The 20008-nt window shown below is 40.1% G+C and overlaps 2 protein-coding genes across 4 annotated transcripts in view; one reads left to right on the top strand and one right to left on the bottom strand.

The window, feature by feature from the left end:
- Window positions 1–8846, bottom strand: part of PMS1 (PMS1 homolog 1, mismatch repair system component) — a 224807-nt gene extending 215961 nt beyond the window's left edge. Inside the window, exon 1 of one of the 3 annotated variants that reach the window (XM_063430155.1) lies at window positions 8763–8846. The gene's annotated coding sequence lies outside the window, so the exon portion shown is untranslated. The other 2 variants (XM_063430156.1, XM_063430159.1) reach the window with 2 other exon arrangements.
- Window positions 8847–8901: 55 nt separating this feature from the next.
- Window positions 8902–20008, top strand: part of ORMDL1 (ORMDL sphingolipid biosynthesis regulator 1) — a 35896-nt gene continuing 24789 nt past the window's right edge. Inside the window, exon 1 of the mRNA XM_063430165.1 lies at window positions 8902–9034. The gene's annotated coding sequence lies outside the window, so the exon portion shown is untranslated. The remainder of the gene's footprint in view (window positions 9035–20008) is intronic.

Raw genomic sequence — 20008 nt, 5'->3', positions numbered from 1 at the left:
GCGCATGTGCATTAGCGCACCCCATAGGAAAGCATTGAAAGCGATTTTCAATGCTTTCCTATGGGGAATTGAGCGACGCTGGAGGTCCTCACACAGCGTGAGGACGTCCAGCAACGCTCTAGCACAGGAAACCTGTGCTATGGAGCAGGAAGTGCCCTTTAGTGGCTTTCTAGTAGACAGCCACTAGGGGAGGACTTAACCCTGCAAGGTAATTATTGCAGTTTAAAAAAAACTGCAATAATTACACTTGCAGGGTTAAGGGTAGTGGGAGTTGGCACCCAGACCACTCCAATGGGCAGAAGTGGTCTGGGTGCCTACAGTGTCCCTTTAAGGGTATGTCCAGCTTCTGGAGCTGCGTCTTTAAGGGGTTAAAGATAAATATATAGTCACTGACATTACAATCCAGTTCAGCCACACCACATTGCATCACGGGAGGAGAAGAGCCACCACATTTTAATAAAGTGGTCTGGGTGCAGTAGCCTTGTTCATTTAACCCTGGAATTTAAAACAATGCAGTTTTTTAAGAAACTGCAATGTTTACTTTGAAGGGTTAAATCTACCTCTAGTGCCTGTCGTACTGACAGCCACTGGGGGTGCTTTCACTGCACCGAGTAAAAGGCAGTCTCTCTTTTCTTTCAGGAATTGTACCGGAGGATTGGATAAAGGCAGTTCTTATACTGTATATAGTTCCTATATTTAACCCCTTAAGGGCTGAGCCAAATGTACACGTTGTGATCAAAACAAAACAAAAACTTGAATTTGCGCTATATGTCTGTTTAGGCGTAATTTGCCTCTTTCATATTATGTGCACCCACGCTACTTATATATAATTTTATTCAGGGGAAACAGGGCTTTCATTTTCCATGGGAGGGCTGCCTGGGCAGTCAGGCAGTCCTCCCGAAGCAGAGTAGCCTGACGGATCCAGGGCTCAAAGCCGGCATGGCGTTTTATGCTGCAGCAACAGCTTTAAAGCCCATCAAAGGGCGTAACGGTGTTAAGGTGTTAATGAAGCAGTTTTGGTGTATAGATCCATTTAGGAGGTAAATCACTTCTGTTTTTATTTATGCAGTCAAAGCTACACCTCCCCTTGTTGTGAGTGACATGAGTTTTATCTGCTGCTCTTTAACCCCTTAAGGACACATGACATGTGTGACATGTCATGATTCCCTTGTATTCCAGACGTTTGGTCCTTAAGGGGTTAAATTAAACTTTAATTACACACAGAAGGCCCCTGCAGGGTCTAGCTAGCTATTAACAGTGGAGTAGGTAAGACATTCTAATATAAACAGACTGTGCTATGCAGGAAATATAAATATTAGATCTCTCCCCTACTCTTTAACCCCTTAAGACCGCAGGACGTACTATGCCGTCCTTATTTTGGTGGCTCTAAACGCCGCAGGACGGCATAGTACGTCCTGGGCGGTCTTCAGCCCCACGTGGCCGGCGGAACATGGCCGCTGCAGATCGCGGTCGGGGGGCATGCCTGGCCCCCCAGGCAGCCCCCCTGTGCCTGGGGACCGCGGTCTGCAGCTTCCGATCGCAGTGACAGGCTGTCACTGCGATCGGTATTTACCATGTGTCAGCCGATTTGAAATCGGCTGACACATGGAGCCGGCCGCATTCTTCTGCAGCAGATCGCGGTCGGGGGACATGCCTGGCCCCCCAGGCAGCCCCCCTGGGGTCAGTGACCGCGATCTGAACTGTCATGCTGCAGTCTGATCACACTGACAGGCTGCCATAGCCTGTCAGTGCGATCAGTGTTACTATGTGTCAGCCCATTGGCTGACACATGTAACTGCAGCCATTAGCCCCCTACAGATCGCGGTGGGGGCATGCCTGTACCTCCCAGGCATCCCCCTGTGGCCAATTACCGCGATCTGTAGGAGGTGATCACAGTGACAGCCAGTCACTGTGATCACTGTTAGTATGTGTCAGCCAATGATCTCAGATCACTGGCTGACACATTGTCTCTGCCCCTCTCCTCACCTCACTTCGATCTGAGAGAGAGAGGCAGAGAGATCGTGGTTTTTGCAGCTCCTGTGGAAAAAGAAAGTTTCAATTTTTTTTCAAAGTTTTAAAATTTATATTTTATTTAACCCTTTCAGTGCTGATCACAGCATATTACTGTGATCAACCTGATTAGGGTATTTATTTATTATTTTTTTTTTGGATCAAAAAAAAATTATTTCTAATTTTTTTTGATCCTTTGTGTCAGTCGCAGCAACCCAAATCTCCATTACCCTTTCCCCGCTGCCGTGATCACTATACTGTACAGTATATCTGCTGTACAGTACTGTATCAGTGATCACTGTGATCAGAGGGCTCTCTGATCAGACTGACCTTTTTTAGGGTTATTTTTACATATCAAAAAATAACCCTTTCAGTTTTAAAAACTTTTTTGGGTCAAAAAAATTATTTCTAATTTTTTTTGACCCTTTGTGTCAGTTGCAGCAACCCAAATCTCCATTACCCTTTCCCCGCTGCCGTGATCACTATACTGTACAGTATATCTGCTGTACAGTACTGTATCAGTGATCACTGTGATCAGAGGGCTCTCTGATCAGACTGACTTTTTTTTAGGGTTATTTTTATAGATCTGAAAATAACCCTTTCAGTGTACTGATTGCAGCTGCCTATACTGTGATCAGTACATTTATATTATTTTTTGAGGGCGGGTAGTAGGTGTTAGGCAGGTAGATAATTAATTACCCACTTTAGTATATAAATTAATTAATTTGTCCCCCTAGAATGGCACGTCGCTACTCAGCCGAGGAGGCGTATGCCATTCTGGCAGGCAGTGATAGTGACACTCTGCAAGACAGTGACACTATCACTGCCTCTGACATTGAGCCTCTGAGTGAGACCTCAAGTGATGGTGCCCCACCACCACTCACAAGAGGACGCTCAGCAAGCCCAATGCCAGGCGGAGACTGGGTGCCTCCAAATATGATGGCCCCAGAAATACCGCCGTTCACTGTTACACCTGGCATCACTGTAACAGTGGACGACTGCGAGCCAATTCGTTTTTTTGAGCTCTTTATGTCAGACGATATATTTGAGCTCATGGCTCAGCAAACGAATTTGTTTGCTATGCAGTATCTCTCTGCACATCCGGGGTCCCATCATGGTCGCAGGAATATGTGGAGACCCACGGATGTCGCAGAGATGAAGCGGTTTTGGGCTTTAACCCTAATGATGGGTATTGTAAAAAAGCCCAGTATCAGGTCCTACTGGAGCAAGCAACGTATCCTGGCTACACCTCTTTTCCCTGAGGTTATGTTGAGGGATCGCTACCTGCAACTGCTGCGATTCCTTCATTTTAATGATAACTCGCTGTGTCCCCCTAGAAACGACCCACTGTTTGACAGGCTATATAAAATTCGGCCCTTTATTCAACTCCTGTCAGACAAATTTTCTGAAAATTATGTCCCCGATAAAGATATTTCAATTGACGAGTCCCTTATGAAATTTAAAGGTCGACTGCTATTTAAGCAATATATTCCATCGAAGCGGTCCCGATATGGCGTTAAATTTTATAAATTATGTGAATCCTGTACTGGTTACACATGGGCGTTTCGCATTTACCAGGGGAAGGATAGCCATCTTGACCCACCAGGATGCCCTGATTCTGTGGGTACAAGTGGCAAGATTGTTTGGGATCTAATCCTTCCCTTGTTGAATAAGGGATATAGGCTATGGGTTGACAATTATTATACCAGTATAGAATTATTTAAAAATTTATATTGTTTTGAAACCCTAGCCTGTGGCACAGTGAGGAAGAATCGCAGGGGTTTCCCCCAAGCCCTGGCAAGTGGCAGAAGCAGTAGAGGTTCCTCTTCAGCTCTCCGCCAGGATGAGTTGCTTGCTCTTCGCTTCAGAGATAGGAAAGATGTATACATGCTGTCTACGATGCATGACGAAAGTACAGTGCCAGTGTCTGTGAGAGGTAGCACTGAGCATCTGGAAAAGCCGAAGTGCATTGTAGACTACAGCAAGTTTATGGGGGGAGTAGACTTGGCTGACCAATGCATACAGCCCTATCTGGTGAACCGAAAAACTAGGACCTGGTACAAGAAAATTGCAATCTACGTGAGCCAGATTGCAATTTTCAATGCCTATGTCCTCTATACAAAAGAGGTCATAGGTAGGCCCTGCCCTTTCCTCGAATTCACATTAAGCATTTTGTCCCGTATGTTATTTACCCAGCCCCCCAATCCCACTTTGGAATCAGGAGATCTCCAAAGACTTTGTGGCAAACACTTCCCTTCCCGAATCCCACCCACCCCTAGTAAAAAAGCTCCCCAAAAAAAGTGCCGTGTTTGCTACAAGAAAGGAGTCCGAAAGGACTCCAGTTTTTATTGTCCAACCTGCCCATCTCTACCCGCCCTCTGCATAACAGACTGTTTCAAAGTCTACCATACAGAGCTGAATTTTCTGAATCACTCTGTATGGGACTTTGGCAGTTTGTTTGCTTGATTTACCTGGATTTCTGACCTCGGCTTGTCCTGACTACGCTTTGTTAGCTGCCTGTACCGACCCATTGGCTTGTTTTACCGACTACTCTGAATTCTGGATTCCCCTGACCTTGGCCTGTCCCTGTTTACGCTAGCCATTCTAAAGTGGCTACACCAAACAACTCAAAATACTACATTTGTAGTACTTGAAATGTGACTTCCCAATAAAAAACTGATCACAGGGTTAATGCTGTGATTAGCACTGAAAGGGTTACAAAAAATAGTTTTTTTTTTTCGTTTTTTTTACTTCTCAAACTTTTCGCACAGTGACTCTCTATGTGATATCAAAGATCTATCTGCCTCTCTCTGCCTTCAGATCAAAGTGTATGTGGGGTACTGTTCTATTCATGTGATATAATAAAAACCTGGAAACATGGTACATGTAGGTACTGTTATATTCAAAAGACAGTGTTAAATCAAAATACTAAGTCTCTAGTGCACTAACTAATATCAGGATTATGACATTTCCAGTGAAAATGCTATTTATCTGATTAAAAAGACAAAAATCAAAGTAGAAATCACTACATGGGCCCAGCATTTCTGTTAAAATGGCTAGACCTAACATCTCAAATTATGCCATTTGTTATACTCTGGGGTGCCTACTTTTGAAAATGGTTTGCCATAACGGTGGGAATGTTATTACCCAGGCTGCCATACTCTCTGAAAAGCTACATAGGCCCAGAAAATAATATTGGCAAACTTACAAGCTGAAAGGGCATCTAATATATTTCGCCCTGTGACTTATCAGTAAAATCTGAAATAATAGTACGTGGGGGTACCGTTATATTCAGAAGACAGTGTTAAATCAAAATACCAAGTCTCTAGTGCACTAACTAATATCTGTATTATGACATTTCCAGTGAAAATGCTATTTATCTGATTAAAAAGACAAAAATCAAAGTAGAAATCGCTACATGGGCCCAGCATTTCTGTTAAAATGGCTAGACCTAACATCTCAAATTATGCCATTTGTTATACTCTGGGGTGCCTACTTTTGAAAATGGTTTGCCATAACGGTGGGAATGTTATTACCCAGGCTGCCATGCTCTCTCAAAGGCGAGAGAGACCCAGAAAATCACTTTGTTAAATTGCCAACTTTGAAAAGGACATCTAATATTTTTGTCCCCATGACTTCCCCCCCCAAAACAGAGAATCTAGTACATGGGGGTACTGTTACATTCAGGAGACAATGTTAAATACAAATAGTGAGGCTTTGTTGCAATAACTCATATCAGGAATATGAAATGTCCTGTGAAAATGGAGTTCATGTGCGTGAAAAAGCACAAATAAAGCTATAACCCCTATGTGGGCCCTTCATTTCTGATAAAGTGGTTAGACCAAACATCTTGCAATGCACCATTTCTTATACTCTGGGTTGCCTACTTTTGAAAATGGTATGCCATAATAGTGGAAATGTTATTACCCAGGCTGCCATGCTCTCTCAAATGCGATATAGGCCCAGAAAATCACTTTGCCAAATTTCAATGTAATAAAGCCTAAATGGATAAGCCGTATATATGACCGTGTAACTTTCCAAAACACCATAAAACCTATACATGGGGGGTACCATGGCGCTCGTGAGACCTCACTGAGCAGAACTAGGAGTGTTTCAGGGCAGTAAACTATATACTAACAATAATATTATCAGTGAAAGTACAGATTTTATGTGAAAAATGCAAAAAAAAAAAACAAACACTAAATTTGGCTAGGGTTTGTGCCCAAGTGGCTACTACAAAAGACTGGGCATACCCCATTTTGAATACCCTGGGATGTCTACTTTTTCAAATGGTATGCCATGATGGGGGTAATTTTCATTTCTTGGCTGCCATACGGTCTCAAAGGCAGCCTGGACACTGCAAACTAATCTGACAAATTTCAAGGTGAAAAAGCATAAATGGATAAGCCGTATATATGACCCTGAAACTTTCCAAAACCCAATAAAACCTATACATGGGGGGTACCATGGCGCTCGTGAGACCTCACTGAGCAGAACTAGGAGTGTTTCAGGGCAGTAAACTATATACTAACAATAATATTATCAGTGAAAGTACAGATTTTATGTGAAAAATGCAAAAAAAACAAACAAACACTAAATTTGGCTAGGGTTTGTGCCCAAGTGACTACTAGAAAAGACTGGGCATACCCCATTTTGAATACCCTGGGATGTCTACTTTTTCAAATGGTATGCCATGATGGGGGTAATTTTCATTTCTTGGCTGCCATACGGTCTCAAAGGCAGCCTGGACACTGCAAACTAATCTGACAAATTTCAAGGTGAAAAAGCATAAATGGATAAGCCGTATATATGACCCTGAAACTTTCCAAAACCCCATAAAACCTATACATGGGGGGTACCATGGCGCTCGTGAGACCTCACTGAGCAGAACTAGGAGTGTTTCAGGGCAGTAAACTATATACTAACAATAATATTATCAGCGAAAGTACAGATTTGATGTGAAAAATGCAAAAAAAAAAAACAAACACTACATTTGGCTAGGGTTTGTGCTCAAGTGGCTACTACAAAAGACTGGGCATACCCCATTTTGAATACCCTGGGATGTCTACTTTTTCAAATGGTATGCCATGATGGGGGTAATTTTCATTTCTTGGCTGCCATACGGTCTCAAAGGCAGCCTGGACACTGCAAACTAATCTGACAAATTTCAAGGTGAAAAAGCATAAATGGATAAGCCGTATATATGACCCTGAAACTTTCCAAAACCCCATAAAACCTATACATGGGGGGTACCATGGCGCTCGTGAGACATCACTGAGCAGAACTAGGAGTGTTTCAGGGCAGTAAACTATATACTAACAATAATATTATCAGTGAAAGTACAGATTTTATGTAAAAAAAAGAAAACACAAAAAAAAACGCTAACTTTGGCTAGGGTTTGTGCCCAAGTGGCTACTACAAAAGACTGGCCATACCCCATTTTGAATACCCTGGGATGTCTACTTTTTCAAATGGTATGCCATGATGGGGGTAATTTTCATTTCTGGGCTGCCATACGGTCTAAAAGGCAACCTAGGTCACTCAAACCAATCTGTCAAATTTCTATGCAGAAAATAAAATAATGGACAAGTCGTATATTTGACCCTGTAACTTTCCAAAACCCCATAAAACCTATACATGGGGGGTACTGTTTTACTCGTGAGACATTTCTGAATACAAATATGTATGTTTTATTGCAGGAAAACCGAATAGTATTCTGACATTAACAGTTAAATTGCCATGCTGAAATTGAAAAATAACAAGATTTCATAATTTTTTCAAGTTTTTTAGATTTTATTCATATAAAATGGAGTTCCATACATGAATGTTTGATATTAAATGAAAGCCCTGTTTCCCCTGAACAAAATGATATATAATAAGTGTGGGTGCACTTAGTATGAAAGAGGTAAATTATTGTTGAACAGACATATAGTAAAATTCTGTGGTTTGTTTACATTTTTTTTGGATCACAACTTGTACATTTGGCTGCGGTCTTAAGGGGTTAATGTGTGGTGTGTTCCTTTCAGAATCACTATTATATATGCTACTATAAAACTTTGAGAGTCCTTATAAATACTAAAACACATTTAAATGCTACAAAATGCCAGAAAACATGGACCTTCACCTGGAGACTGGAGGGGCAGTTCAACAACCATAACCACTTCAATTAACACGTTAAACTCTTATCAGTATCACAGGGGTCTCCACTGCATTGCTGCTACAGTAAACAATTCATACCCATTCCTATTGTGTTTTATACCCCGTATCTCCCAAGTGTCCTTATTTAGGCGTGACAGTCCCTGTTTGAGCACAAATCCCATTCCCTCTGTCCCTATTTTATATTCCAATGTCCCCCTCATTTATAGAAATGCAGTATTCTTAGTGTGTATGAATTTATTTTGGCGCTTTACATCAATAATTCTTACAGTAATAGAAGGTTTATAGCAAGTCTCCTAAAATTTATGAAAGCAGTCCCCCTTACAATGAAAAGGTCTCTCTTTTTCTATTAGAAAACTGTTGTCGTGTGTGCCTGTTCCAACTGCTGGGCATGGGGGCCTGAATTTGGGTCTCTCCTCAGGAGAACATTTACACTAGGACACCCTGCAGATTATTCAAGTGATCATGAGCTCAATAAGCGCCTGTCAGTGAATGGGTTAACTCACACAGCACATAATGCAAGTCCATTACAGCAGTTACTGTAGGCTGCAGCTTACAAACACAAAGTTCGCCATTTCCTTATGTTAATTCTCTACCTGCAGCAGTTTCCACGCTGGGGAACTCTCCAGCCATGCACTCCAGCCGGGAGATGAGCGGAAGCCCCGCCTTCGTGGCGTCACCGCCTTGTCCCCACTAGACCAATGGCATAGCCGCCAGTCAATCAATCCGCGTCGCGTCTTCCGTATACGGTTTCCCTTTTGGGATCTGGTCCAACGTTCTAGAATCTTTGTGGCTTTCACGTTCGATTCCAGCTGCGTGTAATCGCCCGGAGAGGAGGGAGCGCAATAACGGGTCTGATCGCTAGCTGGTAAGCCAGATTACCCTGCATCAGGGCCCAGAACAGACAGGGCGATTAATTAACCCCTTAGGTACCTGAAGGCTCCCCGTTACATAACAACACTGCCAACTACTTGTTTACTGGGGGATTTAAATCTATCTCCTGTTTTGTGCTCTGGGTTTGAGATGTGCAATGTTTTATATTATATATATTTTATAATAGTGCTGGGGTGGTTATGTGCTCTTGCCAACGTTTTGCAGATTTATTCACTTACATCTGGGATTGTCTGGAATTGATCTGAGAAAAGTCACATTTTAGGCCAAAATAGACAAATTGGACTATTTAGCTAACTTGGCAATGGTGGCCAGTTTCCTAGGTCAATGCCTGACGATGTACTGGAAAAAAACAAACCAGGTTGATGTGGCTTGAGCAACTGGTGTGATGAAAATCGGATACTGCAAATTGTAATAGGTGTCGTTTTTGCCTTACAAAATCACACAGAGCAAACGTGTAATTGTGTATGTCGCACTGGTGGTGATCGTGCCCCGTTGCCAGTCAGGTGCCAGTGATCAGATGGCATGGATTTTCAACTCGCCTGTATAACCGAGAGCTGAGACCTTGTTTTTCTTCCATGAATAATCAAGATATGTGTATGTTCATCACATATCATTTACAGCAGAGGAATGACCTACTGTCATTCTATGTACAGGTTTCATTGATTGGACCAGCAGCTGAGAGGTTAAAATCTGCTCTGAATTGCACTGAAAATGTGATCACTAATATTGTTATCAAGATGTTTACGTAGCGGTACATACAAACTATGTCTACCCTATAAGAGTTCATAGAGATAACATGATGTATAAGCTACTTTAGCATTGGTTATTCCGATCTTTTGTAGGTAGGACCACTAGCATTGCAGTAAATGGGGGTGGGGGGTTGCATATTGATACTCCTTTTGTGATGATGCAAAAAGGTTTTGAAACACTTCTTAGAGCATACATTCCATACCAGATGAATTTGAAAAGCCAATAGGCATCTCAATCCCCCCTTTTATCTTGGTTTTTATATACAGTGTATGCTTTGTTATAGGATGTGCTATTGTGAATTTTCTAACATTGTATTCATGGTATGTTTGCTACAGCAATCAGTGTTCCTGAGGATTAATTCTATCTCATCTGCATGTGTATAAGCAGCTCACGGTCCCCTGGGATGAGATCATTGTGCACAGACTGTTAACTGCTAAATGCAAAACAAATGTGCATTACATCAGCAGCTGTCTGGGGCCCATCTATATCACAGAATAGCCCAATTAACAAAAGGAAGACTGGGTTTGTTGAAACCACTAACTGGGGCATATGTGTACATCTTATTAACATACTGATATGGGCACTATAGCAAGTCTGTGTCTTCTTACAGTCTGTCTGCTCAATGTTCCTTCCTTGGACTAATAGCTGGGTCACGTTGCCATCTTGATTCAGCATTTCTGTGGTTATGATTGTAACCTTTTTGGTGCCAGATGTTTTACAATGTTCTGAAACTGTACTGCTCTGCCTTTGTGTGCTCTCTCCATGTACTTCAATAAGCCTGCATGCTGATCATCTTTTTGAAAGAAAACTAGTTACTGCATGTTCTGAATGCTGATCATTCTCCATGAATACAAGCACCATTATAAGTTGTGATGTCAAATTTTATATTTTGTCTTTAGTGATTTTGTTGTATTTATTTTATTTTTTGCCCAATGTGATCATAAACCTTGAGTCAATGGATCAAAATTCAGTTTGCTTATAAAGAAATGTTGTTTTTTTGTTTGTTTGTTTTTTTAATCTATTTGCCTATAGAGAAATGTAGTATTCTCACAGCAGGCAATTCTGCAAATAACTTGGCTGGCACTTTATCGCTGTTACTAAATTTAAATGAAAAGTTGTTGACATTTGCATTTTGAAAACAGACTTCTAGTTCTGTAGCTTTAGTGTAAACGGTCTGCTATTAAATCCACTTAGTTTTGTTTATTATTAAATAGTTGCTTACTGTAATCAGAAATTGAGTCCCATGATGCATTAATTGGGTCAAATTAGCCGCGCTGTGACAATAGATTTGCAGAATTGTTTCAACTTTATCTTTTTTTTTATTTAACTTTTTAACATTCGGTTTCCTTTCATCACACTAGTTTAGTGTATTTACTTTGGTTTTTAGACTTATATTTACATTAGTAATTCAAGCCTATATAGTTGCGGGTGTGTGTATGTATCTATAAATAATTGCCTGGGTGTACAAAATGTTGTTTAATTCCCCCACCCCCCATTAATTGACCCTACAAAATGTGGATGCAATTAATATATTAGTAATAGGCAACAGCGCCTGCAGCCTAATAGCACCATAACTACTGCAGTATGCTGTAGTCAATATTAGTGATTAGAATGCTTCTTAGAATTTTTTGTATGTCTGTGCGTATACATTTATGTAATTGTTCCATGAGATACTTTTATATAACTTTGTAAACAAATTAGTACACACATTCTTCACAATCGTGCCCCTTTCATAAGGCCTTGACCACAAGTTTATAGTGACTATGATAAAGATTTGACATGAAGCGAGATTACATTCCATATCTTGTATTCTGTTTTTAAAAACGGAGTATTTGTTGCAATCTCATACATTCTTTATTTTTATTATGTTGATAACACATCTGCTCTTTGTCAGTCTGCAGCAGGATATCTGACAATGTCATTTGTGTGTCATTGGTTTGTTGACAAAACTAAGACCACATTGACTGGAATCTCTGAGCAACCACATACAGCCTAATTTCTGGCCTGGTTTATTTTGTGAGCATATTTACTAAAATTAAAGTGGGAAAACTGATATTTTTTGTCTTATCAAGCATTTAACTAATGTTGATTTGTCAATCAAATTTCCCCTTAATTGAAATAAAGTTAGCTATTCCTAGAATTTCAGTTAATGAGCTCTGTATATTTTGATAACACTTGTAGCATGTTTTGACACTGCCTGCATCACCATGTGTTCCTGTATATCTAAATGTTTTTGATTTGTGTGCTCATTGTATAGTGCTTTTGAATTGGTTTGTTGGGAGAGTCGTGAAATTTCGGGGATCTCTGTCCCTCCATCCAAGATGACTTTTCTGGTGTCTGATATCAGAGGGCACAAGTGAAAAGTATAGTACAGAATTCTAAGTCACTTTAGTCATATACAAGAGCAAAGTCGGCTCTCTAGTTAGGCAGCCACCTAAAGCTTCATGCTCCTTAGGGCATCACAGCCGCCTAAGTCACCTTAGAGCAGACTGATCCATGACTGAGGGGGCCTGGCAGCTTACCCTGATTCAGGGCACCTCCATGCAATCTGCTCGAGGGGTGAGGGGAGGGATGGCTCCACTGGGTGCAGAGTTGCAGACAGAGAAGTAGGTATATCGCAAGCTCTAGCGAATCATAGATGGCAACGATCTGATACTTAAAGTGCCAGAGCTCACGATACATCTACATTATGCTCTGCAACTCTGTAAGCCGTGTAACTGTAGATCAGATAGCTAGACCACTGAACCACCAGGGAGGGAGGCCACTGGACCACCAGGAAATCTTTAAAAACATGAACACCTCTAACTCTGTCATACGCATACCCCAACTATGCCACACTCATTGTGTTACATTAACCCCCTTAATCGTTTCACAATCCCTTCCGCTGGCCCGGTCACACTTCCTTCTCCAACAATGCCACATTCACCCCAACCACGCAACACTCACTATGTCACCTTATTACCCCCTAATCCTGTCACACTCACACCCCCAACCTTGTCACACTCACTCTGTCACATTAATCCCTCAGAATCAAGTCAAACTCTACTCTAATCTTGTAAGTCACACAAATCTTTCCCCACCCTGTCATGCTCACTCTCTTAAATCTTTCTCATTCACGTCCCTCAACCTACCACTTTTACCCCTTTAATCACAACCACCTGAAGACATAATTGTAGATTATGAATTGTAGATTATGATGTAGACATCATTGTAGACATAAACGCAATACATAAAGACCACAAGCAGCCCCCCATACACACTACAAGCTGTTCGCCAACACAATTACAGTCCCAGACACACACATACACATGTTCAGAGAGATACACATTAACACAGAAGGATTCTCACTCTTAGGCATATGCACAGGTAGACAATGCAAGACACACTCAGAAATACACACAGCCAGAAACACTTTCTAACTGTATGTCTACATTTGTCGGTGTGTTTGTGTTAGTATCAGAGTGTGTACATTTTTGTGTTTTAGTGTATGTATGTGTTAGGCTCTGTGTCTATAGCTGCAATGTGAGGGTGGTATGGCATGGGCAATGCAAAGGTAAAGTGGCTATATATTTAAAACTTGGGGAAACCTGTATAAAGAACATATAGGATAATATATATGTGAAAGGATTACAGAATATGTGGGGGAAATGTCTGACGCTGTTCATTCTTCAGTGTTTCTGCTGAAACATTTTAGTGAATCCCCCTAACTTTCCATTTGCTTGTTTGTATTAAATGTAGTTAAAAAAAAAAAAGCAAGACAACAATGCATAATAGTTTTGTGATTATTGTAATTTTTGCAAACTTCCTTATTACAACCCAAAGCCATGTTTAATCGGGTTTTTTTGGAGGTTTTTATTTTAAACAAGAATATGTGCACATTGATCTAATATACTGAGATTTTTTTTGTAGACTGGAAAAGGAAATAAGAGGTGGTTTGGGCATGTGCCCAGTGTGCCCACAGTATAATGAGTTTCTACAGTCTGAAAAAATAGATTTAACCCAACATAAATACATGTATGCTCTATATATTAAAGAACCACTCCACAAAATCAAAGTACTTTAGCTTGCTCGAGTGCTTTCTGTGCAAATAGTGATTCCTGTTCCTAAGGGTTTTTTTTTTTTTTTTATGTATTTTTCTTTCATTTTGCAAAAATAAGGTTTCTGTATTAGATGGGCTTGGAAAGGATGGAGACCAGAGATCTGCAGCTTTTGCAAGATTTTTTTTTAGATAAACATCCTATATACTGAATATTGGGGACAGTATATATGTAGGAATGAACCGGGCATGCTCCATCTTTATAAAGCCCCACTATACGGGTAAAACGCGTTTGTGGGAGTTTGATGGGGAAAAAAAGCATTTTGTAATTGAGAGAGTCACAGTACTGCCGTCTTCCCAGCCTTGGACCTACTAACTTGGGATAGAGACATGGCAGTGATCAGGACATTAAAGCAAGAGCGGTAGCCAGCTACAGTCTCTGCATTATTATTTATAAAGTCTTTGTGAGCCATAGAAATAAGCTCATCATTTTGCAAAGTAGGTTTGTTTTATAATTGTGTACGGATGTATTATGCTATCCATCCTCGTTTTAGTCTGTTTAAGCAGTACGTGTGGTAAACCTTTAGAAGATAAACACATTTATTGTGGACAGCTTTGCATACTAAAGCTGAAGTTAATTTTATAGCTAATGTGGCTTCTAATTGAAGCTAAATTTGCTATAAAACACTCTGAAAAGGCAATCTTTGCATTAAAAAGCCTGCAGGGACAGGCAGTAGACACCAGAACTACTACATTAAAGTGAAACTGTAGGCATCCAGACCACTTCTGCCCATTGGAGTGGTCTGGGTGCCAACTCCCACTACCCTTAACCCTGCGAGTGTAATTATTGCAGTATTTTATAATGCCTTGCAGGGTTAAGTCCTCCCCTAGTGGCTGTCTACTAGACAGCCACTAGAGGGCACTTCCTGCTCCATAGCACAGGTTTTCTGTGCTAAAGCGTCGCTGGACATCCTCGCGCTGTGTGAGGACCTCCAGCGTCACTCAATTCCCCATAGGAAAGCATTTTCAATGCTTTCCTATGGAGAGCTCTAATGCACGTGCAGTCTCCTCAGCCGGCAAGGGTGGGATCAGTCTCGCCCACCGGCTGACGTAAGGAAGAGGAGGAGGAGCGGCGGCGAGCAGAAACCACTGCCGAGGGATATCGGCAGGGGTCTCAGTTTTGACCCCTTCAGCAACCGGGGATGGGGGGTGGGAGGGAGAGGGGACCTGCAGTGCCAGGACAATGGATTGTTTTCCTGGCACTGGAGTGTCATTTTAAGCTGTAGTTGTTCTGACCATAGTGTCCCTTTAACATACTGCTGGGCACATTGTTACAGAAAAAAGTGTTACATTGTATCATTTCCTGTATGTGTGCATGAGGACTGCATGAATTAGTACTTGTTTATTTTTGTGTTTTTAAAAGTGTAAAAAAAAATAAAAAATTAGGATTAATTTTCTAGGTTTATTTATTGATCTGTATTTCAAAATTAATTGGAAAGCTGTTTTATACCTCATTTGTTACTGTCTGATATACAGCTGCAATTAATTAATTTATAGCACCACCCGTATATGTTCAATATATGTCCCTGCTTTTAGATATAGCCTCAATGAAATATATATGCTTAATACATGCATGCATGCATCTTTTAATTTGGGGTATATCTACTAAACAGTGTTTGTTTTGTTTTTGGGCAATTCATTTAGCATGAAAGATTTGTGTCATTTTAACCAGAAAATTTTAAATTGTTGATGTTTTTTTAAGAGCATATACGTAATCATTATTACACATATCTAGTGATGCAGGTTGTTTATTTTTTTTTGAGTTTTTTTTTTTTTTTTTTAAATAATTATGGGTCTATTCACTTCATAATAAGTTGTGGTCATGCTAAAAAAAAATGTCCCAACTCTCTTCTATCCCAAATGTTGCATATCAGTTGTCAGCAAAGTGGATAGACCACTCAGGCTTTTTGTAACGCATGGATAAAATTAACTTCTGCTGTTAGTGTAGTGGTAAATGGATATCAATCCAATGCTGTTGGTTCACAGAAATACACAACTGTGGGCTGTTTCACTAATAAGATCTCTTTTACTTTTTATCTTAAATGTAAAAACAATACATAGTAGGTTTATTTATTTTGATTGATTTTCACTTAAAGCGGCATAAGGCACTTTAACTTGCTGAAGTGCTTTACGTGTCTGGAGTATTCCCTTAAAGCGGCACTGTCATGCCGAACTTACCTTCCTTTAATCGATTTATTTTCTCTTCCTCTGTCTGGATCTGTTCTTCATTCCTTCCTGTCTGCTCTAGTTATCTTTAAAACATAAGACAAAGTAGGGACAAAAAGTTAGGACTGAAAGTTCGAATGAATGAAACTCTAATCCTATTCGTGCCGCACCGCACCACTGCCTTCCTCTTCTTTTTCAATGTGCTACAGCTCATTGAGAATCATAGGAAATCCATGATGATCTGTGATTAGGACTGCGGCACAGAGACTTCTCGATGAGAAGCTGCTGATTGGTGTATTCCTCAGCACAAACTGAAAGTCTGATCCCACCAGAGACTTGCAAGGAATCTACTAAATTGTAAACCAAATAAAAATGTGACATGGGGAATGCATAGTAATATGGAGAATGCTAATGCCATTGGAGGAGATAAGATGACAAGTGATATGCCTAGAACTAGTAACATGTGTGGGTGTACTCACCTGACCATTTACATACTCACTAACAATGCACAAATCCAACTCCAAGGTGACCACACACTATCAGGGATATTTACTTAAGTGAATTTCAAATTTAAGTTCAACATAACTCAAGTAAGACCATACAAACTAATTTTGCCATTTAGACTTTTCTGACCTCACTTTTAGAGAAAAATATTATTTAAGTAAGATTAAGAAATTACAGGAAAGGGCCACCTGGTATGCTGGAATACGCATGCGCTGACAGAAGCCTGTCAAATTTAAGAGAGATGTCATTTTAGCTTGTTAACCATTTAATGGCATATATTATGTTATCAGTAGAAGGAGATTAATGGTCCCAAGCATACTTCTGGACAGTTTTATAAATCAAAAAAAAAAAATGGCCATGGTAATTATTGCCATGTTGGTAGTTCATGGCCTGAAGTCATTTTCTTTTGATATAAAAGATGTCACCTCTGCATATGCACACTAGAAGGAATAATGATATGAGGCATTTCAAGTAAAGTGGTTGAAAGCCTTTGGTACATTTGTAAGATGAGGAAGAAAATATTGTTTTGGAGATGTAAATGTAAGGGGGGGGGGGGAGTATATTGGCTGCAAAAGAGTACTTATTAAATCCTATTCCATTTCATGTGTGCCAATGAAAGGTTAGTGCATCACCATCAGTGGTTTGAAATGCAATGGAATACAGTGCCAATAGGGCATGTAAATTGTAGGCATGGGAGGATTGGGGGTCGGGTTTATTATCCACAGTGGACCTCTAGAATGGAAGGACTGGATAGGTGGTTGTGACCGTGGATTTGATTTAAAACACTAGTCAATAAGAATCAAGGTAAGTCATGGTTTTTTTTTTAAGATAAAGACTATTTTTTGATGGTTGCTATAATCTTAATATTTGCAACCAGATAAAGATTTCATATTTAGAATAATAACTTCTCAGGTTAGTTTAACAGTTCTATCAGAACTGATTGTGTTCTATACTATTAGAAATACATAGATAATGATGAAATGGTTGCAAGGTGCATTATCTCCAGTTTTATAGGTCAGTCACTCATATTTGGATGATAACTTACATTATTTTATATAACTACAATAAAATTCTATAGCATACATATTCATCTATTTGCGATAAGATCAATGGTTGTTATCTGAAGTGGTTAAACAAAAACTTAAACTGCAATAGTTTACCTTCTTACAAGGGTCCTTGCTAGACACCAAGCTTTCTCAGAGCACTCTCAGCCAGTGAATGACCCACTTTGTAAAGAATATACAGAATTGACATTAGCTAGCCTAGAACTCTTGTTTCAGTGTTTATGGTGCTTGGAGTAACTAGCTGTTTATACATAGATTTGCATCATAGCAATGGGATTAAGGTCTTTTGCTGCAATTTGTATATTTATATAAAAACATTTTTTGATGTGGGAAAATTGGCATGTTATCTGTGCAGGCACAAGTATAATTAACTTAGATTAATGGAATTAATTTACCAAAAAGGAACCTATTGAATGAGTATACAGCCTCATGCTACCTTGCTAATCCAGATTTCATACTGAATAACCTTTGGACTATAATGCATCTTCACTATAAAACTATCTTTAGATAATTTTTTATTTCAAAAGCATTTTATTACAAGAAGTCCAATTTTTTTTTTCCTGTATGGTTTATTTATTCTTTTTTTTCTTTTTAAATCGTCAATTTAGCCCACCCTGGGCTGTGGGCTGCAGCTTTAAACAATCCTTATGAAAATGGAAAGTTGTGTTGCAATGTCCGTTTGCAAAGTTCTGCAGGGGCAAGGCAGCAAGCAGAAACTGTGCAGGCCGTCTGCATTGTGTAGGTTTACGCATGGGCTAACAACATATTATCTCAGTGCTCTCCAAACCGTACTGTACTTTCCCTATGGCCAAACGTTGCCAGCTTTCTCCCTGTTGTAGACTATCAAGTTATGTATAAAATAGTAATGAGTTTTCTGTGCGCTCTCTGTCATTATTAGGAGGCGTGCTTCACTTTTCTTTTTTATTATTGTTTATTTAAACTCCGAAGACATTTCCATCTTGCCAATTTTCGTAAAATTTTGCAATTTAATTTTTCGTTCCCTAAATCCCACTGACTGAAATGCTATTGTTCATTTCGGACAGTTTGTCTGAATAAAATGCCCATTAATTCACATCCATGCAAATTGATCATTTGATCATCCATGATTTACTGGATGTTGAGTCTTGGCACTAAAACAACTTAAACTAAATGTAGTTTTTGTGTATAGATCATGCTCCCCGCAGTCTCACTGCTCAATCGAATGCTATAATTGCACACATAAACAAAATATTGTATCTGTAAATAGTTTTCTCCTTACGCTTGTTGTAGTTGATTAAATGGAAGTTGTTTTGTTGTATAGCTCTTCTCCGTCTACATCTCCTTTTATAGAGGGTGAAGTACAGAGTTGTATGGTGCTGTGAATTATTGGCAGTGTCTGTTTGCTTCTGGGCTGTTTTGTACATTGAACATGATGCCCTGTTTCTATCTGTCTGATAAACTTTGTCTGCACAAACAGGATTATCTACACATTATTAGGCAATGGAATACACAATACCCAGACTTAGAAGCCCCAAGTATATATTTTTTTTCTTTAACCCCTTAAGGACCAAACTTCTGGAATAAAATGGAATAATGACGTGTCACACACGTCATGTGTCCTTAAGGGGTTAAAGCTAAAGCCTTTTTCTGTTATGCTCTAAAAAATCCTATTGCTCATAATTAGTTTTTTGCAATATTATTGTCGGCTCTCATGCTACAGAGCATTAAAGAAACACTATAAGGTCAGGAACACAAGCATGTATTCGTGACCCTATAGTGTTTAACTATTTAGCCACCTGGCACCCCCTTGCCCTCTTTAAAACTAGTAAAAACCCACCTTATTTACAAACTGTGTGGGTCCCCCAGTGCTGTCTCCGCCCCTAATCCACCCCCTTGGCTGACATAATCAGATTTGATGATCTCTGCCAATCCTATAGGAAAGCATTGGATTGTCTGAGATCGTCAATTCTAATGATGCACTCCTGCATCCACATGAGCCGCGTGTGGCTCGATCACTGCATATTCCGAGCGTCTGTAACGAACACTTGCATGGCCGGCTGCATATACTTGAGAGCATTGCTCGATTCTCTAACACACTCTTAAAAGGGGCAATGGGATAGTTTCGGACTCCCATTGGTCCGCATCATTCTGGCACCCCATGCATGCACATTTTGGGTGCGCAGACATGACGTGGACCAACCACAAGTGATTGTTAGGGTATTTAATGGCCCTGTACACTGTGCCCTTTTGTGGTTTCTGTCCCAGTACCCTTTAGTGCGTTCCTTGTTCTCTTGTATTACATTGTTTAGGTATTGACCTTGGCTTTGATCCTTTCCTGTGTTGTTTGCCTGTCTCACTGTTTACCGTGCACCTGACCCCCGGCTAGTTA

Source organism: Pelobates fuscus, chromosome 8 (assembly GCF_036172605.1).
Source record: "Pelobates fuscus isolate aPelFus1 chromosome 8, aPelFus1.pri, whole genome shotgun sequence".
Taxonomy (NCBI): domain Eukaryota; kingdom Metazoa; phylum Chordata; class Amphibia; order Anura; family Pelobatidae; genus Pelobates; species Pelobates fuscus.
This window is presented reverse-complemented; position numbering and strand designations above follow the sequence as displayed.